Raw genomic sequence first — 23013 nt, 5'->3', positions numbered from 1 at the left:
TTGGGTCACAAAAGAAGTCTCAATAAATTTAAAAAAATATTGAAATTATACAATATATATTCTCCAGCCAAAAGGGAATAAAGCTGGAAATCAAAAACAGAGGGAGAAAGGGAAAATGCACAAATATGGGAATTAAACAACATACTTTAAGGAACCAATAGGTTAATGAGGAAATCAGAAGCAAAATTATGAAGTATTTTAAAGTTAATGAAAATGAAAATAAAACATACCAAAACATATGGAATGGAGTTAGATTAGACATTGCAGAAGGAAAGGCTAATGAACCTGAAGACACTGTATTTGAAAGTATCCAAAATGAAAATCAGAAAAAAGGACTTAAACAATTATGAGAATATGAGTGATGTAGGATATCTTTAAATTGCCTTCACTACATGTAACTGGGGTATCTTAAAGAGAAATGGGGAAGCAGGGCAAGAAGGTGGTAAAGGAAGGTGTAGAATTTACTTAGTCCTTTGCAACAACTAGCATATAGCCAGGAACAACTAGTAAATAGCCTGGAACCACTGTTGGGGGACATCTGTGACTGGACACACATCGTACACCAGTCTGGAATGAGTGGAATGGCTGACAATGCAGCATAAGAACTGTTAAGTACAGCTCCCCAAACTGTGGAGCTGGTGCCCCTCCCCAACTGGCATGATAGGCTGAGATGGAAGACTTCTCTGTGGGAAAAAGAAGCAGTCCACTAGAAGGAAGGGAAGGGAGCTCAACCAAGTTCCAAATGTGGCATTAGTTAATGAATGTGAACTACTGAATACAAGCTACAAGCACAGATAAACCCGGAGCAAGTAGGAAAGGAACCCAGAGGTTTCTCTCGGCAGAGAGGAGGTGGGGCTGATGGGAAAAAAATAAATTAATAAAAACAGAGACTTTTGGAATTGGCTGAACTCAGAATACTGGAAAGGGCTGTTTCCCAAGAAAAGCGGCACACAGAACCAGGCACCAACTTTAGTTCTTGACTGGTAACTGGGGGGCTAGAAACAGGCTCTGATAAAGGGATTTCTTTCTTTTTTCCTAGTTTTCTTTCATTCTAATTAGCTCACTAGAGAAAGCCTCAGATATTTTCAATTGTCAGCACTGACAGAGGCAAGGGTGGAGTTCAGATAATCAGAGAGTCAAAGGAAGAAGTGTAGGAGATAAATCCCTAAAGGATTTATCTTCCCTAAAAAAGGGGGTAGGCAGGCCCAGCTCAAGTGGCTGCCCTCCCTCAGAAAACTCAGGCCCCAGGGCTTGGGGAAAACAAACAGCTTAAGCTTGGCTTCTGACACTCTCAGCTCCTGGCATGGAAAGAGTCTACTGAGAATTAAAGGCAACCCAACTCTTTACACTGGTGGTGAGCTGCAGACTGACAGGTGCCACTTGCTGGGCTGGATAGGAAAAGTGCAGCAGCTAGAGGCCTCACAGGAAAGTCTGGCAACTTTCTAGGTCTCATCTTCAGGGAAATCTGATACTGATTACACCCTCTTCCTGAGACCTGGGCCCATCTAGTCTGGGAAAATCTGTTTGGGGTCTTCAAGGAAACCAGATCCCTAGACAACAAAAAATTATGAATCACACTAGAAACAATGAAGATATGGCCCACTCAAAGGACTCAATACTCTTTAAATGAGATACAGGAGTTGAAACAACTAATTAAAGATCTTCAAACAAATATGCTAAATCAATTAAAAAATCAAATCAATGAGTTGAGGGAAGATATGTCAAAAGAGATGAAGGATGTGAAGAAGACACTGGGTGACTTCTTCATAAAGAAGAATTCATAAGCTTGAAAAAATAAATGGTAGAACTTATGGGAATGAAAGGCACAACAGAAGAGATGAAAAACACAATGGAGACACACAACAGCAGATTTGAAAAGGCAAAAGAAAGAACTCAGGAAGTAGAGGACAGAACATCTGAAATCCTACCCATAAAAGAACAAATAGGGAAAAGAATGGAAAAATATGAGCAGAGACTCAGAGAATTGAATGACAACATGAAGTACATGAATGTAAGTGTCATGGGTGTCCCAGAAAGAGAAGAGAAGGGAAGAGGGTCAGAAAGAATAATGGAGGAAATAATCACTGAAAATTTCCATCTCTTATGAAAGACATAAAATTGTAGATCCAAGAAGTGCAGCATAACCCAAACAGAATAGATCTGAATAGACTTACTCCAAGACAAATAATAATCAGCTATCAAATGTAAACGACAAAGACAATTCTGAAAGCAGCAAGAGAAAAGCGATCCATAACATACAAGGGAAGCTCAATAAGACTATGTGTGGATTTCTCAGTAGAAACCATGAAGGAAAGAAGGAAGTGGTGCGATATATTTAAGATACTGAAAGAGAAAAACTGCCAACCAAGAATTCCATATCTGGAAAAATTGTCCTTCAAAAATGAAGGAGAGTTTAAAATATTTTCAGACAAACAGACACTGAGGGAGTTTGTAAACAAGAGATCTACTCTACAAGAAGTACTAAATGGAGCACTACCGGCAGATAGGATAAGACAGGAGAGACAGGTTTGCAGAAGAGAGTAGAAATGAAGACTATCAGTGAGAGTAAAAAGAGAGAGAGAGGGAAAATAAAGTAAAATGAAATAAGATATGACACATACAATCCAAAAGTCAAAATGGTAGACAGTAGACATTACATTGACTGAATGTGCTGGTTTGGATGTATTATGTCCCCCAAAATGCCATGTTCTTTAATGCAGTCTTGTGGAGGTAGTTGTATTAGTGTTGATTAGGTTGGAATCCCTTGATTGTTTCCATGGAGATGTAACTGTGGGTCAACATTTGATTAAATTATTTCCATGGAGATATGGACCCCACTCATTCAGGGTGGGTCTTGATTTAATCACTGGAGTCCTATAAAAGAGCTCACAGACAGAAGGAGCTCAGTGCACCTGCAGGCAAGAGAGACATTTTGGGGACAGCCATTGTAAGTAGACTTTTGCTGACACTTTGCACCAGAGAAGCTAAGAGAGGACAAAACACTCCAAGAGCAACATTTTGAAGAATTCACAGGAGCTGAGAGAGGAGCTGGAACACAACTGGGATCAGTAGACAACAGCCACATGTCTTCCCAGCTAGCAGAGGTTTTCCAGATGCCATTGGCCTTCCTTCGGTGAAGGTATACTTGTGTTGATGCCTTAATTTGGACAGTTTCATGGCCTTCAGATTGTAAATTTGTAACCAAATAAACCCCTTTATAAAAGCCAATCCATTTCTGGCATTTTGCATAATGGCAGCATTAGCAAACCAGAACAGTGAAATTAGCCAGGAACCAAAGGATGGGTCTATAGACTCACTAATATGTACTAACACTGATGAGTGAAATTTGAGAGTTAATGTTGAGAACACAGGTTATCAGGAGATAGAAAGAGGTTAGAAATTGGGCATTTGATGCTGAAGGAGTACATAAGGGTAAACAGGATTGATTGTATAGATCCAGAAACAGATAGCATAATACTGTGATGGTAGCACAATATTGTAAGTACTCTAAAGAAAGATGACTGTGAGTGTGGTTGAAAGAGGAAAGTTAGGGACATGTATGACACCAGAAGGAAAGATAGAAGATAAAGATGGGTATTGTACAACTTAGTGAAACCTAGAGAGGTCAATGATGGTGATTAAATGTACAAATATAAGAATGATGGGAGAACAAATGAATGTCAACATTGCAAGGTGTTGTAAATTGGATGGTGTAGGGGAAAAAATACAATCAATGCAAACTAGAGTCTATAGTTAATGGTAACATTGTAAGATGCTTCCATTAATTATAAAAAAGGCAATATAACAAAGCTAAATGTCTGTAAAAAAAAGGGATATAAGTGAGTGATATCGGATTCTTGGTGGTATTGTCTAACCTTTTCATTGTATTTTATTTTATTTTCATTTTTCTTCTATCTTTTATATTTTTATTCTTCTTTTTCCTCCTTTTCTTCTTTCTTTGTGGAAGAAATGGAAATGTCTTCATATAGATTGTGGTAGTGAATGAATAATTACGTGATTATACCAGGAATCATTGTTCACTTAGAATGGATTATATGGTGTGTGAATAAAACTGTTTAAAAAATAAACAGGAATACAAATGCTGGAGAAAAGGTGGAGAAAGGGATGTATCTATTCACTGTTGGTAGGGAAGTAGAATGGTGCAGTCCAGCTGGAGGGCAGTGTGGTGGTTCCAAAGAAAGCTAACTATGGGGTTGGAACCCTGTTATTGGGAATATACTTGGAAGAACTGAAAGCAGGGACACAAATGGACATTGCACACTATTGTTTATGGTGACAGTATTCATGATTTGCAATGGATGGAGGTGACCTGAGGGTACATCAACTGATATATGGAATGGTGAACTGTGGTATATACACACAATGGAATATTGAGCGGCAGCAAAAAGAAACGAAGTTGTGAGGTATGCAACTAGGTGAATGGATTTTGAGAACAGTATGTTGAGTGAACTAAGCCAGAATTGAAAAGAAAAACATTATAATGCCTCACTAATATAGACTAACTATAATGTACAAACTTGAGAACTGAATCTGAGAGGATAGGTTATCAGGGAAAGGCTTACATTACAGGTTTCTAGTTTGTAAGCTCTTACAGCAGCCACATCTATTCATGAGTTGTAATGGTTATTTCTAAATTCTGAGATGATGAGCTGTTGTGTATAACGTGGTCAGTCTCTGAACTTCAGGTATCTGTGTGACACCTGAGACTCAGTCAGAGTTTGGTAGCTATGAATGTTAGCATTACCCTATACAGCAAATGTTAAAGAAGCCAAAAAAGAGGTCAGACTTCAATTAAAGATATGGACAAAACAGAATTTGTTAGGACCAAAGTAAACCAGACTAAAAGGAAAAGGATGATCTTGACTATGTTTTAAAACTTCCACTTCTGTCTGAGACCAAAGGAAAAGATATTTATTTGACGGAAAATCAATATTTTCTGTACCATGCTATTTAATGTAACTTTCATGGTCAGTTTACTCAAACACCATAATTACACAGAACCTTGATCTGGTTGGTTTGCACAGGTTAGCATGAAACCCCGATACATCCCAGAGTAATTCTGGCAGACAATAAAAAGTATTTGCAAAGCCCCCTTCAGGGATTGGGGAAAGATTGGAAATATTAAACTTCCCCATCTGGGGAATTACTGATATTCTCGAAAGCACTGAGGACTACCATTGTAGTAGACCAAGCCATTGATCTTGGAGCTTGCCCTTATGAAGCTTGTTATTGCAAAGGAAAGGCTAAGCCTACTTATAATTGTGCCTAAGAGGCACCCCCAGAGAATCTCTTTCATTGATCAGATGTGGCCTCTTTCTCTAAGCCAACACTGCAGGTAAACTTTCTGCCCTTCCCCCTACGTGGGACATGAATCCCAGGGGTGTAAATCTCCCTGGCAACGTGGGACATGACTCCCGGGGATGTTCATGGACTCTGCATTGTGGTATTGAGAAAGTCTTTTTGACCAAAAGGGGAAAGAGAAATGAAACAAAATAAAGTTTCAGTGGCTGAGAGATTTCAAATGGAGTCGAGAGGTCATTCTGGAGGTTATTCTTATGCATTACACAGATATCCCTTTTTAGTTTTTAGTGTATTAGAATAGCTAGAAGGAAATACCTGAAACTGTTGAGCTACAATTCAGTATCCTTGATTCTGGAAGACAATTTTATAACTATATAGCTTGTATGGGATGACTGTGTGATTGAGAAAACCTTGTGGCCCACACTCCCTTATCTGGTATATGGACAGATGAGTAGAAAAAAGGGGGACAAAAGGTAAATGAATAATATTGGGGGAAAGGGAGTATAAGATGTTTTAGGTGTTCTTTTTTACTTTTATTTTTATTTTTATTTTTATTTCTTGGAGTACTGAAAATGTTCAAAAATGAGATTGTGGTGATGAATGCACAACTACATGATGATATTGTGAACAACTAATTATACACTTTGTATGACTGTATGTATGTGAACATATCACAATAAAATTGCATTTAAAAAAATGGATCAAAGACCTAAATATAAGAGCTGAACTATTAAACTCCTAGAAGAAAACATAGGGCAACAGCTTCACGACCTTGTATTAGTCAATGGTTTCTCTGACTTATACCTAAAACACAGCAACAAAGAAAAAAATAGATAAATGGGAGCTCATCAAAATAAAAAACTTTTGTTCCTCAAAGTACTTTGTCATGAAAGTAAAAAGACCACCTACATAACGGGAAAAAAACATTTGGAAACCACATATGTGATAAAGGTTTAATATCCAGATATATAAAGAAATCCTTCAACTTAAGAACAAGAAAACAAACAACCCAATTAAAAAATGGGCAAAAGAACAGACATCTCTCCAAAGAAGATAAACAAATGATCACAAAGCACATGAAAAGATGATCAACATCATTAGCCATCAGGGAAATGCAAATCAAAACCACAATGGATACCATTTCATACCCATTAGAATGGCTGCTATTTTTAAAAAAAATGGAAAATAACAAGGGTTGGAGAGGATGCAGAGAAATAGGAACACCATTCATTGCTGGTAGCAATGTAAAATGGTGCAGCCACCATTGAAAACACGGTTCCTCAGAAAGCTAAGTATAGAACTACCATATGACCGGGCCATCCCACTGTTAAGTATATTCTCCAAATAGTTGAAAGCAGGGGCTCAAACAGATATTTGCATACTGATGTTCACAGCAGCATTACTGACAATTGCCAAAAGATGGAGGCAACCCAAGTGTCCATCAACCAAAGAATTGATGAATAAAATGTGCTATATGCATATGACAGAATATTATTCAGCCATTAAAAAGAATGAAGTCCTAATGCATGTGACAATGTGGATGAACCTTGAAGACATCATGTTGAGTGAAATAAGCCAGATACCAAAGGACAAACATTGTATGATCTCACTGATTTGAAACAATTAGAATCAGCAAACACACAGAGCCAGAATCTAGAATATAGGTTACTATGGTGTGTTAGTTTGAAGCTATTATACACCCAGAAAAGTTTATGTTCTTTTAATCTATTCCTGTGGGTGCCGACCTATTATAGGTGGGAACTTTTGGTTAGGTTATTTCAATTGAGATATGACCCACCCCATTCAAGGTGGGTCTTAACCCTTTTACTAGAGTCCTTTATGAGAGGATAAAAGACAGAAAACGCCAGAGAGTTCACTGAAGCTAAGAGATGAATGGGAGAGAAGCTCATGGAGGGAAGTTCCAGGGAAGCTAAGAGAGAATCCACAGATGCTCAGAGAGAAAGACACTGGAACCAGAAGTGGCAAGCAATGAAACCTGGGAAAGAAGGACCAGCAGACGTTGGCTATATGCTTTCCCATGTGATAGAGGTGTTCCAGATGCTGGCAGCCTGTCTTCAGAGTCCAGATATCATCCTGTTGATGGCTCAGCTTTGGACGTTTTCATGGCCTTAGAACTGTAAATTTGTATGCTAATAAATTCCCATTGTAAAGGCCAACCTATTTCTGGTATATTGCATTCTGGCAGCTTTAGCAAACCAAAACACAGGGGTGGGGTGGGTAATGGGAATGGGAAGTTAAGGCTTAAAATGTACAGTGTTCCCATTTACAATGATGGAAACATTTTGGTAATGGATGGTGGTGATGGTAGCACAACATTGTGAATGCAATCAGCAGCACTGAGATATATCTGCATATGATTAAAAGGTGAAATGTTGGATTGTATCTATGGTAAGAGAAAAATTTTCTTTTTAAATTCATGGAACTACACTACACAGTGTACCCTAAGTTAAACCATGGACTTTAATTAATAATACAATTATAAAAATGTGCTATCATCAGTTGTAATGAATGTTCCACACCAGTGCAAGATATTGGTGGTGGGGTGGTATATGGGAATCGTGCATTTTATGAATGATTCTGTAAACCCACAACTTCTCTAATAAAGGAAAAGCAGTGTAAGAACTAGTCATTGGTTGATCATTATTTTCTCTCATCCCTTGTAACAAGAATCCTCAGATACATTGCAATAGTCATTTTCATAGAAATAGCAATAAATATTTTTATCAAGTATTTACTTTATAGCAATCTGCCAAATGAGCAGGTCATGGGAGGTGTGGGTGCCTACTTCTTCACAAAACTCATTTAAGTCTTTTGCACGCAAGATCATTGCTAATAATAATCTGTATATTTGTATCAGCCCATGGAACAACTGATACAATAGGTTAGTGAGTTTTCCTTCCTTTTTCTTCTCATATCTCTTTTCTTGGAAGTAAAGGTCTTGTCTAAATGGTTTGAGCATAAAGATGCTAAATAACAGAAGTAAATTCTAAGCCTCAACTATTTATTGGGCGTAACAGTTATAGGTAAACTTTTACAGGTAATAGCTAAATTTAAATATATTGTTCCTGTTCATACAAATGCAGATTCTACTGAAAAGTTTTCTATTTTCACCAGGTACAAATGTACTTACTCAACAAGTTCTAATTTTAATAATATAATCAGTATTTGGTACAAAAACAGATTCATCATCTGTGATTGTGAGACTTTTAAAAACTATGTAGCATTGTATCTAATCTGTCTCTTTCTCTCTCTTTTTAAGTTATTCATGATAGAAAAAATTAAATATCTGAATATACAATACTCAATTTCATTTTTAATTTGTAATAAATACTTACAATAGCAAATGTTATATAATATAATCTTGATAATAAATGTTCTGTAATAATATTATCAAATATCATGCAACAAATTAATAGTGATATTTGTTTAATATTACCATGTTTTATCAAAACAATGTTATCTGAGGATCAATGTCAATGCTTTGTATTATCTATCGTATTCATCTTCTGAACAGACAAAATCGTAATATACAAAGACCTGTCTATGTAGGACTGAAATCAAACATCAACCAAAAACCAAAGCAAGGAGCAGCTTTCCTAATTTTATAAAGAATGAGAGCCCTAAATGAGTCAATAAGAATTAACATTCCTTCTTTCTTTGTATTTTTCCTGTCACTAATTTTAATTTTTCTCATATGTTTTAAACTCTTGACTTGTGAAATGTCTTACACAGACATAAGTTTATAAATTATAAATTTAACTATTTTAACAACTAATTATAAAGTGAACATTTTTGTAACCTTGGCTCTGCTGAAGAAATTGAATGTTGCTAACAGCCAAGATGCTCCTCCAGGCCTTTTTGCCTAGAGGTGATCCCACCTATTATTTTATGGTAATCACTTCCTGCTTTATGTCATAGCTTTACGTACTTAGTATGCATGACTAAATAAAACAGCTTAGTATTTCCCTGTTTCTGATCTTTATATAAATGGAATCATACTGTATGCTTTTGTCTTGCTTAGATTCTTTCATATTCTAGGTATTTTCTATCATGAAAAATGTTCTAATATATAGAAGAATATATAATTTACATGTAAGGTATAAATAATGAGAAATAATAATAAACTGAGCATTCATTTCTAAACTAGGTTTACCTAAGAGTTTCCAAAATGTTTTGAGAAGAAAAAGAGAAAAGGCTGGGAAGGTATGTGGAACTCTTTAACCACTCTGTTGGTTTAAAGTATATGTACCCCAGAAAAGAACATGTACTTTTAATCCATTTCTATGGGTATAGTCCTATTATGACTACATAGGTTATTTCAGTTGAGGAGTGCCCCAGGATGGGTCTTCATCCTCTTAATGGAGTCCTTTATAAGAGTTTAAAAGACAGAAAAAAGCCCCAGAGAAGTTTGGAGAAAAAGTACCATACAGAAGCTAAGAAAGACAGAAGCTAAAAGAGAGAAATATGCAGAAGCTCAGAAGAAAGCCACTGAAGCCAGAAGCTGAAAGCAACAAAACCTGAGAGAGAAGGACCACTACACATCACCATGTACCCTGCTTTCTGAGAGAGAAGCCCAAAATCGCTGGTAGCCAGTGAAGGTATCATCCTGTTGATGCCTTAATTTGGACATTTTCATGGCCTTATAACTATGAACTTGTAAAGCTAATAAATCCCCATTGTTAAAAGCCAGTCCATTTCTGGTATATTGCATTTCATCAGTTTTAGCAAACCAAAACAACCACCAACTACTATTGACTCCATAGTTTGGATCCTCTAAACATCTTTATGGATAGTTAGACCAAACCAGTTTTACCTTTCAATCCCAACCAACCCCTTGGAGTTGCTCTGACCTAGATGGTGACTGATTCTAATTCATTCCCATGGACAAGCAGGGATATGTGTAAATCCCATCTGAGACCTAAAGTACTGTAAGCTACTTTTCTCTGAACTACTCATTCCATTTTCAGTGCAGAAGGCTCTACACATAAAATTATTTTGTTGCTCTGATTTCAGTCCTATTAGGCAGGTTCCTGAGAATGCCTTCCCAGAGTGCTACAAGAATATTCACTTCCTTCTATTCAGCTCACAACAGGCTGAATAACAGCTCCAGTTTCTTCATATAGCCTCCATTGTACACAGAGGCAGAAATTCATCATTCATTCAATAAATATTTCTTAAGTGCCATGTGTAAAGCACTCTGCTGAGTAGTATATACTAAATGGAGCATGGTAAGTAGAGTTGAACTCTAGTAAAATTCCCAGACATAAACAACAACAAAAAAATATTAACCATTGAAAATATGCTGATTGCTGGGTAAATGGGGAAAATCTCTGGAAGAATGAAACGGTATTTATTATAAAATAGTTGTTACCTTCTTGGACATAGGTCAATTACTTTGATTAAGCTCTCTCCTGATAGATCTTATGTCACTACGAATCCCCTCCTGTACTCGACTGCCCAAAATCATCTCCACTGCACAATTTCCTCACTGTGCTAGGACTGGCAATAGGTCTCTCTCCCTGACTACAGTAGTTCCTTAAGGTCAGAGACCAGGTAGTATTGTTCATCTTCAAATTCTCAGTGGCCACCCATGGAAGGACCTTGATAAATCACTGGTGAATCAAAGAACAAATATTTGCCATCTGAAAGTTCGATCAAAATAAAAAATAAAAAACTTTAAATGAGTACCCTTATGGAATTTTCATTTAATATAAAGAAAGAAGCCATTTGTTCTGATTCATCATTGCTCATTTCATACTGAATGGTAAATATATGCCTTGCGGTCGGGGTTACTGCTTCTAGGGGGAGTGGCGGCCGGTAGCCGAGCCCTCAGCTCTCGGGGCTGCTTAAAGGGTACCGGCGGCGGGGGCTCTTTCCCGGAGGCGAGGGCGAGGCGGAGGACGTGGCCGGGTCCTCGGCGAGAGGCGTGCAAGGTGTGGAGGGCGGCGATAAGGACAAGACACTCTTCATCCAGTAGGAGTATGCGCCAAAGAGATTTATTCAGGGGTGATTACAGGTTCTATAGGCTGGTAAGAAGGGCAGGGCTGGAAAGGAGGTGAAGTAGCCTAAAATGGCAATACTGAAGGAAGAGGGGCTAGGATTGGTTCTGAGAGGACGCAGGAGCCATTGCAGCGGGCGGGGGTTGTTTTGGCCACGGTGCATGCGCACTGGCGGTGGCAGGAGTGGCCTTGGCACAAGGGAGTATGTGGGTAAGATAAGGAAGTGGGGAAAGGGCAGTTGGGAGAAAGGCGGTTTCCTCCGGCAAGCCTCCCCTGCCAGTGGCATTTTGGGTGAGGAAAAGGGAGCTGCCCTGACCTCGCTCCTCAGGCTCGGGGGGGCTGCAGAGGGCACTCACGCCCGTACCTACTACCCTCCCCAGGGGGTGATATCAGGTCCCCTGGCCCAGGCCTGGTAAGCCGAGGTACAAGCTCAGTCCCCGCAATTCCCCTTTCTTTTCTAATTAGAGGAAGAGGCTTTACCGGAGAGGTCCGCTAAGGGTGAGGGAAGGGGGAGGTCAGGGAAGGGAAAAAGGGGTTGACGGTGGCTCGGTGAGGCTGGAGCTCAGTGTTGGTGTGGTGCCTGGGCGCTTGACAATGGCTTCGCTGCAGCGGGCTGGGCGAAGGTGAGGGGTTTAAAGTTCAGGGGTTCAGAGAAGCTGGAACTCGAGGCGAGAGCGATGTTCAGGTGATTGAGAAGGGCCTCGCGGTCGGCGGGTTGACCGGTGGCGTTGAGGTCGCGGAGGGTTGGCTGTCATCTTGGAGTGGGGGGGCGTCAGAGGTGGCGAGTCGCTGATACTGGATTTGCACGAACGAGGAAAAAATGGCATCCGTTTGTTTTCTTACAAGCTGGACAATTTTGCGGATGAGGCAGGGTCCTAAGATGAGAGCTAGAATAATTATTAATAGGGGGCCAAGAAAAGGAAGGATGTATGGGAGGATGGGAGTGAAAAAACTGGACCAATAACTGGTGGCTTCACGATCTCTTTTACGCTTTTCCAGTCCCTCTCGGACCCTTTTTAGGCTGTCCTCGACGAGACCTGTGGAATTGGCATATACTCAGCACTCTTCTCCTAGGGCGGCGCAGAGGCCTCCTTCTTTGAGGAGGAGAAGGTCAAGACCTCGGCGGTTTTGGAGCACGACTTCAGAGAGGGAATTGACAGAATTTTTTAGATGGTAAATAGCGTTTTGTAGGTGGCGAATGTCCTCGTCAACAGCCGCCCTGAGGTGAGTTAGGGCGGAGCCTTGACTGGCTAGTGCAGCGATTCCGGTGCCAGCGCCGGCAAGACCTAGGAGGGAGGCAATTGTGAGGACGGTGATGGGCTCTCGCTTTTGCAGTGGGGCTGGAGCTGCAGTTCTTTCCAGACGGAGGAAGAAGTCTTCTTCGCTATGATATAAGACCCTAGGGATAAGGACAATTAGGAGGCAAGTTTCTTTATATTCGCTGATGATATTCGTGCTGAGACAGGGGGTAAGTCCTGTAGAGGAGCAGAGCCATTGGGAGGAGTTATGAGGAATGAGAAATTTTGCCGAGCTGCTGGGAGATGAGTAGCTGGCACAGGCAGTGAGGTCGGGAGAGTTATTGGAGCGAGGGCGGACGCACTTTCCCGTATAGGAGACTGAATGAAAGGTCAGGAGGACGGCAGAGGTATTCCAATTGCATTCCGAGGGGCTGTCTTCTGTGCTTTCTGAAAAGGAGAGGTTGGAGGCAACGGGCTCGTACAGTGAGGAAGAGGTGGAGAGGCAGAGCCAGCAGGAGGAGGTAAAATTGGGGTTGGAGGAGTTCACTGAGGCAAAGGCGGCTTGGATGAGGCTGAGGAGGGGAGAGGAATAACGAGAAGGGGGCAGAGGAAGCTGGGGTGGTGGTGTTTGAGATGTAGTTGAAGTGCGCTTAGTTGGAACTAAGGTGCGGCTGGAGAGCTGTGGAAAAAGGGGGTTAATGACGTTATTGGGACCTATGCCAGAGGGTGTTTTTAAAGCAGTATTTTGGTATGGTTGGCTTACAGCCTCCTTTTTTATTAGAATAAGTGATTCTCGGTCGGCTCCTTTCTCATAGATTTTGAAGCCCCAAGTTTGACCGAGTAATCAGGAGGGATCAGTGGGGAGCTGCACTGTAAGATTAAGATGTGTGCAGGATCTCTCACTTTCTTGGCCGAGCCAGTTAACCGTAGGGAGTTTGCACCCTGTAGGGGTCCATTTTAAGGTAAGGTAATGATTAGGAACAGGAGGCTTCCAATTAGTGGTTAGTGTTTCACACCCCCAGTATGCACAGTAGTACTCGTTGGGGGAATTACAGTACGATTTTCCAGGATTTGAGGATGGGCACATGTAATATTGGGCCTGGGGATTACTTACCTTTTGAGCGCAGGTTTCTTCGACTCTGGAGACAAAGGTGGCGAAAGGCTTACTCGGCTCCTGGAAGAGCTTGGTGAATTTATTAGGCCGACAGGCAGAGCAGTTGGCAAACGCGCGTAAGGCGATTCCCCAAAGGATAGGCCAAAAGGTGGCAGGTGCATTAATATAGGCAGATGCATTTATAAACGCTCCCGTGCCCAAGTAGGCTTCGGGGTGATGATAGACTTCAATGGCTGCGTCTTGCTCACTTTGCTTAGCTGCTTCTGCCTGGAAGTGAGCACGCCAGTCAACAAACTGGCCGGGGTTAAAAATTGAACGGGCAAGCGAGGCCCAGTCTTGTGGGAGGCAATAGTTCATGGCGAGATCCTGTAGTATTTGGGAAGCATATGGGCTACCTAACCCGTCCTCCTTGACGGCCCTGCGAAGCTGCTTGATAGTATCTAAGTCAATGGGATACCAGTCATGCGGCCTCTGTGGGGTGGGGGCAAGGTTAAGAGGAAAGCAGTGAAAGGCACGAGAGAAAGGAGGACGCGCTTGTAGAGGGCTTGGCGCGGGAGTGGGGGTAGGGGGAGCGTTGCCCCAAGGGTTGCCTTGAGGTGTAGAAGGCAGCCAGGGGTTGTTAGTCGGCAGGGTGGGAGGAACGGCGGCAGCTGCCGGTAGCGGCTCCGAAGGGGAGCTCGCCGGAGGGAGAGGCGGGAGTGGGAGGCCCCAAGCGTCGCAAGATGGCGGCGCGGTAGGCGTGGCTAAGACACAAGATGGTGGATCAGCCCCGCCCTGTGAAAGGGCGGGGCCCAAGGCATAAGATGGCGGACTAGCTCCGCCCTGTGGAAGGGCGGGGTAAAGCGTATGCGGTTTCCGGCCCAGCTTAGGGCTGACGTCATCGCCGGAGCATTTCCTCCCCTCGATGGAAGAAGAAGGAGGAAGTTCGCCATCTTGGCGTGGCGCAGTGTTATTTTGCTTTTTGGAAGTCACCTCGAGCGCGTTGTTAATCTGCTCAACTAAGGACTCCGTGTCCGAGTCATGATTTGAATTAGTATCGCTATCTGAGTCTGTTGGCTGGGTTGATAGTGCCTCCTTGGATTTAACGGGGCCTCTATCAGGGGGGAGGGAGCCTTGAAGGCAGGAGCGGATGGTTATTAAGGTGGGGAGCAAGCCGGGAGGGAAACGCTTGCTCTCATGTTCCATGGCGTTGGTGACTCGATCAATAAGGCGATCATAAGTAACAGGGTCCCAAAGATGGCAAGTAGTGAGCCATGGGTTAAAGGGCAGCAGGAGATCCCAGTATATCTGCAGCTGCCGGACAGACACTTTACAGCGATGCGTGTCTAGGAGACCCGCTAGAGCACGAACTTGAGGTGCCTGACATGTAGATATACGATTACCCATAGCTGAGGGGAGAGGAGGGGGAGTTTTTCCCGAGCCGGGCCAGCCCGGCTGGCGGGGAGGAGGAGGAGGAGTTGCTTACCGAGCAGAGAGAATGAGATAAACTGTGGCCGCAAGGCCGAAGGAGACGGCGAGAGCGGAAAGCAGTGCCCTTTGGCAACGGGAGCAGTCAGGGGGGGGCGGTTGCAAAGAGGCACACGGCACCAAATGAGGAAATAAAGATACAAAGAACTACAGCAAAGTAATGGAGGGGAAGAGGGAGAGCGTTAGGAGGAACGGGGGTCATAGAAGTGCGCATACAAGAGGACGAAGAGAGCGTGGGGGAAGGGAGGAGTTCCTACTGGATGAAGAGAGCGTGGGGGAAGGGAGGAGCGGCTTCGGAGCAAGGAACCTCCCACGGCTCCGGAAGCGGCGAGGGAGAGGCGGCCCTTACCTTGCAGGCGAGGAAACGGGAAGCTGGAGAGGCGTCCGGGCGAGCGGGTGACCTGCCAAACTGTCGTGTGGAGACGTCCCTCACACGGGGCACCAGTTGCGGTCGGGGTTACTGCTTCTAGGGGGAGTGGCGGCCGGTAGCCGAGCCCTCAGCTCTCGGGGCTGCTTAAAGGGTACCGGCGGCGGGGGCTCTTTCCCGGAGGCGAGGGCGAGGCGGAGGACGTGGCCGGGTCCTCGGCGAGAGGCGTGCAAGGTGTGGAGGGCGGCGATAAGGACAAGACACTCTTCATCCAGTAGGAGTATGCGCCAAAGAGATTTATTCAGGGGTGATTACAGGTTCTATAGGCTGGTAAGAAGGGCAGGGCTGGAAAGGAGGTGAAGTAGCCTAAAATGGCAATACTGAAGGAAGAGGGGCTAGGATTGGTTCTGAGAGGACGCAGGAGCCATTGCAGCGGGCGGGGGTTGTTTTGGCCACGGTGCATGCGCACTGGCGGTGGCAGGAGTGGCCTTGGCACAAGGGAGTATGTGGGTAAGATAAGGAAGTGGGGAAAGGGCAGTTGGGAGAAAGGCGGTTTCCTCCGGCAAGCCTCCCCTGCCAGTGGCATTTTGGGTGAGGAAAAGGGAGCTGCCCTGACCTCGCTCCTCAGGCTCGGGGGGGCTGCAGAGGGCACTCACGCCCGTACCTACTACCCTCCCCAGGGGGTGATATCAGGTCCCCTGGCCCAGGCCTGGTAAGCCGAGGTACAAGCTCAGTCCCCGCAATGCCTATCATGCACTATATAGAGAGAGGGTTACTACTGTAAAATGGAAATCACATGACAGTGGAGGAAGGATGGCTGTAGAAACCCTGACACTGTGAAAATGGAACTATAGAAGGCCATCCAAAAACTGCCTGTGACTTTTAATTATTGCTTAATTAATCAAATAAATGTATTAATAAAATAGTTGCACAGTCTATTTTTACATAAGTACCTTAGATTGAATTTCCCTAAAAAAAGAAAAGCCTTGAAAAGAAAATTGGAGTAGCTATATTAGTATGAAAGTAGATTTCAGAGCAAAGAATATTACCAGAGATAAAGAGGGTCATTTCATAATGATAATGGATAAATTCATTGAGAGGACATACTCCTAAACATTTATGCACCTAATGAGAAAGCTTCAACATAAAGCAAAAACTGATAGAGCTGCAAGAAGAAATAGACAAATTCACAGTTATAATTGGAGATTGTAATAACTTTCTCTCAATAATTGATAGCACAAATAGACAGGAAATCAGTAAGGCCATACATACAGAAGATTTGAACAACACCAGCAACCAACTTGACCTAATTGACATTTTAGAATCTTCCCCCATCAACAGCAGAATGTACATTCTTTTCAAGTGCATACAAAATATTTACCAAGATAGTCAATAATCTGGGTGATAAAACAAGTCACAATAAATTTTAAAATATTCAAATCATAAAAGCATGTTCTCTGATTACAATGGAAATAAATTAGAAATTGATAACAGAAAGATCTCTGGAAAATCCCCCGATATTTGGAAACTAAATAATACACTTCTAAATAACCTATGAGTCAAAGAAGAAATCCAAATGTAAATAGAAAACCTTTTCAAATGAATGAAAATTAAAAACACAACACAAAGATTTAAAATGCAAAAATAAAAATTTGCATGATACTGTGAAAGCAGTACTTAGGAGAAAAATCATAGCACTAAATACCTATATTAAAAAAGAATGGCCTCAAATCAATGACCTTAGACTACATCTAAAGAAATTAGAAAAAGAAGAGCTCTGAGTTAGTAAACAGAGAGAAACTCTAAAATGTGACATACATCTGGTTGGTGGCAAGCTCCCCAGAGGATGAGCCTTCCCAAAGACATCCCAAACCCTGCTAAATATCTAATCTCAGCCATTGAGGATGTTCACCCACAGTCACCGGATCTGATCAACATAGCAGGCAGCACTTGGCAGAAACAGAAAGATCTTTTTAAAAGACCAAAGACATTAAGAGCTGAAATAAGGACATAACACACATATACTGAGGACTTAGTAACAGGAAGTAACCCTTGATGATCAAGTTTTTAACTAGATAGCTCTCATACTTTATGAGAATATCTGACTATTGCTACTATTGTCAGGACTTAAAGATAAAAATTTCATGAAAATAAGTTAATATTCATTAAAGAAATAGGTTGAATAATACAAAATTGCCATTTTTGTGGGACCAAAATTATTAAATATTGGCCATTTCATATCATTCAAGCTAAAAATTCCTGAGACTGCAATAGATAATATATTAGAAGAGCAACAATATTGCAGCCTTTCAAGTTAAAATGATATACTGTACAAACAATAGGCTAACATTATTTTCAACTTTGATTTTTAAACTCTTAAGTCTCAGACCATGCATGACCTTGTCTCCAGAAAATCTTTCTCCATCAACTGCACAACTGAGTATTCAGTGTACCCAATAAGCCACCCCAAATACCACCGCACAGATATCCTTCTAAGGATTCCCAAAAAGGTCTCATGTGATTGTATACATATACATTCCTTGACAATGAAGAGGTAGTTCTTTCTCTTGAGAAATTTAATCAAAGCTATGCAACATCAATGTTCATCAATTTAGGGAAGTGGTGTGCTAAAAAGAATCATCAAGGTATAATTTAAGCTGTGACTTCCTATTCATTTTACACATTGATTGCTTATGAATGATCAGCTTTCCAAGTATATGTTCAATCCTTCCAATTACAAAAACCCAGTTTGCACACAATGTTTCAGGAACATATCTATCATATATCAGGTATAAGTTTAAATAAACACTGGATTAATAACCCATTCAGAAAGAAGTTCCAAAGCATCATTTACAGCATTTATATAATTATTTTATGTGCCAGGTATTTTGAAGCCAAAACTAAATTTGATACTTTAAAAGGTAGGTCAACGTTGGGGTAAGAAAGACAATAATACTGCAGTATGTTATGTTAATTACACTGGCATGAGGCACAAATGGTAGGCCACATGAGGATATTTGGAAGAGTGTTGATTTCATCTTAGTCTGAAGACAAAACCCAGACCCTGTTAAGTGGTTTAAAAATAGATTAAAGTCATAAGTTTTGGTGTACACTGAGACTTAATATTTTCCAATTTTTTTCCCACAAATATAAAAGCTTTTGGAGCAAGAATAAGGAAAAGAAAATAGAAAAGAGGAAGGTAAATTTTAAAGAGGCATTTTATTACATGCCAGATAAATCACACTTTTTGTGAACTCCATCAGTCTCTCTTATGTCCTAGAATTTGAGTGCACTTGAGTAAAGATGAGACGAATACTTTCATTTGGTATAACGTCTAGGTAGGGAGTGAAGCATGGCATCCACAAATATAGGCGAGCTCTGTACAACAGAGACACCAAAGAGTCTCATGTCCAACTTAGGAATTGAACAGTTTTATGACCTCGGTCCATCTTATAAAGAATTCCACGTAAACAATAGCCTACCTGAAAGAAAGAAGAAATCCAACATGCCGTGGGGTCCTAAACAAGCTGCCACAATTTCATGTCCCTCAGCCAAGCTGTCCTCTTCTGTCAGTTACTCCACCACCGACCAATAGGTTGGAAGCCGGGCAGAGAAAGCCCGGATCTTGTAACTCAAGTAGATGTGAATTTTAGCCAGCTGTCACCAGTTAACCAGCTTTACAAACAGAGAATCTAAAGCAAAACATTTAACTTACTTTCCACTCCTGAAGACTTACCAGTTTTGGGCCTAACTGCCTAGAGGCTTGTTGTAAACTCTTCCAAATCCTCAGTCACTTAACTCCCAGACTGCTAGCTGGAATCTCTTTCCACATGTGCCCCTCACAATTAGCAGGGTTATTTTAGGCACTGACCTAAGTTCTCGGAGAATGTAAGCTTATGGCAAGGGTGTCTAATGTGGCCGTTGCTTGGTTACAATAGGAAGCTCATATGAGTCGCTTATAATCTGTGTGCAGACTTTCCTAAACACCCAACTACTATAGGTTTTTTACTTTAGCTGAGGGAAAACACCAAAATTTATCTTTTAATACCCCCAGAAAGCACAGACCTATAATGAATAAACCAAGAGGAGTTATAGTCTTGTTAAAGGAGTGGTTTATCAGAAAATAAATAATTCAAGTGAGGCATGTAAAACATTTAAAAACAGTTTTAAATTCTGATAGTACCCAGTCACATAGTGTATTATACCACAAGAAGCCCCATTAAAAGTAAACTAACTGTCCAGAATCTTATTGAGATTATTCATTCTTTTCTAGATTCTCATAGGGATAGCTATAAATACAAAAATACTTTGAACATTTTTCATAATTATGACGGTTCTTCTCTACAAACTAACACATATCTATAAAGGCACGATATTTCTAATAAATACTCCACCTACTGGCTTAAAATGACCATTTTGTAAGCATGTATCTTAGGAAAGAAACAACCAAAAAACAAACAGTGGAAGGAAACTGCACTGTGCCTCCTTACCAGAGAGATCCTCCAGGCCAGCACTGAACTGTCTGACTCCCCCAGGCAACATAGGATAAATTCACAAACGTTTCAACTTCCTCATCAACATTCCTACTCATGGTTTCCACAAACGTCAGGAACTCTAGTAGAAAGCTTTACTTCCCAGGAGCCAGTGGATATAAATTAGATACAAGGAAAATTCTCCTGAGTTGGAGATTTGCTGAAAACTACTTATAGAAAGACTTAGTCCGACCTCACTCTGAAAGAAGTTTAAATAAAAGGGTAAGTAAATCTGTTAGGAAAGGTTAGCCATGGTCTTCCTAAACCCTGAAAGTCGCTTCCCTTTTCTTTGTTACCACTCTCTAAGGCTTCTTGGCAGTCAGTTCAGCAGTCACCCTCTCTGGAAGCCTCATGTCTTCCCTAGGCTGGGCTAATGCACCCTCACCACTCCCAGGATCTGCCACCGCAGGATAGCTCAGTGCTCTCTCTACCTTCTTCCTTGTTCCCCATAACAGTAAACTCGAGTTGCCAGTTGCTATGTCAGGCTCTTCTTTGCACAGCTGGTTAAAAATGGTGCTAGGCCCTTGGCAGCTGTCGATGAATGAATTCTGGGATTCTCAGTCACTGTAGCACATATAGCCTGCTTCTGGGGTCAGATACCCCCACCCAACTCCCACTCTTCTAAGATGTCACTAGTCCAGAGAGACCAGCAGCTCAGAGATGGCACATTGGATATCTTATAGACCTCCTTATAAAATACATTCTAAAACTCAAAAAATGTCTGATGAGGAATGAAGGTGCAAATAATTAAACCATCCAGATGTCAAATATTTAGTAAGTTCCTTAGCTCCAGTGTTAAACCAATGCTAGTTAGTCAGTTCCATTCACAAGAATCCACTTACCAGAACACAACTCTCTCTCTCTGGCACAATTAACTTTTCTCTACCACCCCAACTGCTAACTTCCCAAACGTTGAGGCTATTCCATTTGTGGTGATAATATAGAAAGGGAAGACACATCCTGCAATCAAAACCAACTCAAAATGTAGAGGATTAAGTGCACATTATAGTGGTTATAAACTACTGGCACTTTAACCCTCAAATTCTTTGAAGATCTTATAAGAATAAGAAAAAAGCATATTTTCTTCTAGGAGTGGTGAAAGTATTTGCACCACTAGAATTTCTCTTAGGAGTTATTTTTTTCTTCACTAGTTTTTATCTAGAATTTAGTAGCATAAACAACTTCTTTTTTTTTTTTTAGAGAGAGAGAGAGATAAGCCCAGTTCTTTGGTCAGTTATATCCTGGCAGGAAAAAAAGGAACCTGTACTTTACAGTGTCCTATTTTAAATTCTCATCTAAATAGCTGTCAACTCTTGCCAGCACAAAAGAATAGAATGATGACAAAATTGAGACAAGGTATTCTGACAAGAATCAAATATTAACTTCAGTCTGGAAAGCTATGCTATTTGAGAATTTACATATTCCTCAGAGAATTTAAGAAGCATCCAAACATAATTTGCCATGGGTTTGTTTCACAACAAAAGTTTATATATATATATGGTATCCACCTAGAGGCATTTGACAAAGTTAGCTATAAGATAGATTCTTCTAAGATTACTATAATGGAAAATCTATTTCTTTAATGGCTCTCATTGCAAAATATATTCATTCATTGAAATATAAATTAATTTATTGGTTCAATCTCCATTCTGTATCAGGCTCTACACCCAGCTCTCAGAATTTTAAAAATGAAAAGAACACAGTCCCTGTCTTCAAGAAACACAGAATCTTGACACATAGACGTAAGTAAATAATTACAATACGGTTTGAAGATGACACAGAGGGTGTCAATGAGAACAGGAAGGAGGGGCACCTAAATCCAGAATAAGACAACGAAGCCAGTTAGAGGAAGTGAGGCAAAGCTGAGTTCTAAAAATCAAGTAGGAGAGAACCAGAGATGGAGTGGAAGGGAAAGCATTTAAGGAAGAAAAAGCACCATGTGAAAAAGATCTGGAAGCAGAAGAGTACAGTGAACTTTTGTTGAGGAAGCTGAGAACATTGCAGTATGAGAAGATCCTCACAAACAAGGGTGGGGGTGAGCAGAGAGGCAAGGGAGAGAACCAGAGAATAAAACAATCCCTCATACTTCAGGCCAGCCCAGGGGAGAGGATGCTTAGGATCACAGCCTGCAGCGCATCTTAAACCTGAGGGGCTTCTGTGGGCCTGTGAGTGGTAGAGGACTTGAATTAAAACAACCCAATTAAGTCATGATTTATTTTCCCATTTGAGACAGGAATCAGCACAGATAAAATCAATTGCTGTTACACAAAAATTGCATAATCAATGCTTTATATTTGGCACTTAAAATAAATATTTTAACTCTAAAAAATATATTTAAATAGTATTTACAGTCTAGATATGAATGTCACTGTACAATAAGTTTCATTTTAAAAGGCATGCATGATACATTTTAAGGCAATGATTCATCATCCTAAGTCATTGGAGTTAGAAATCTTCTGGTTCAATTTCCTCTTATTGTAGAGGAGGAAACCAAGGTCCAGAGAGGTTGTCATTTGCTCCAGTCATATGCTAGAAAGGGGCAGCCCCTGTACAAGGACAGAAGGCCCTGAGTATCATGCAGCACATATTGCTTTCATTCAGCATCTGCCATGGGGAAATATGCTTAACATGCATATAATTTCATATAATTTCATCCTATGGGTTACAGAGAGCCATTGTTGGATTTTAAACAGAGTAGGGGCAGCTTGTGTGAGATTTGTATTTTAGAAGGATCCTTCTTTGTTGTGATTGGGGAATGACATTGGAGTAGTTAACTAAGACAAAGGATGATGGTTGGACCTAGGCAATGAAGTGGGGATGAAAAAGAGTGAAAAAAATTATAGAAAAATTAGGGAGAGATAATGGACATGAGTAAGCAACCAGTTGGATATGGTGGGTGAAGAAGGAGAGAAGTTGAGAATGGGTAAATCCTCATTTCCTAGCATTGGTAGGT

General features: G+C 41.1%; 1 protein-coding gene across 3 annotated transcripts in view; it reads right to left on the bottom strand.

The window, feature by feature from the left end:
* Nucleotides 1-23013, bottom strand: part of AKAP6 (A-kinase anchoring protein 6) — a 532325-nt gene that overhangs the window by 333147 nt on the left and 176165 nt on the right. The window lies entirely within an intron of this gene.

This window comes from Choloepus didactylus, chromosome 4, assembly GCF_015220235.1.
Source record: "Choloepus didactylus isolate mChoDid1 chromosome 4, mChoDid1.pri, whole genome shotgun sequence".
Lineage (NCBI taxonomy): Eukaryota > Metazoa > Chordata > Mammalia > Pilosa > Megalonychidae > Choloepus > Choloepus didactylus.
The sequence above is the reverse complement of the archived record's forward strand: the minus strand, read 5'-3'. Positions and strand labels throughout refer to the sequence as shown.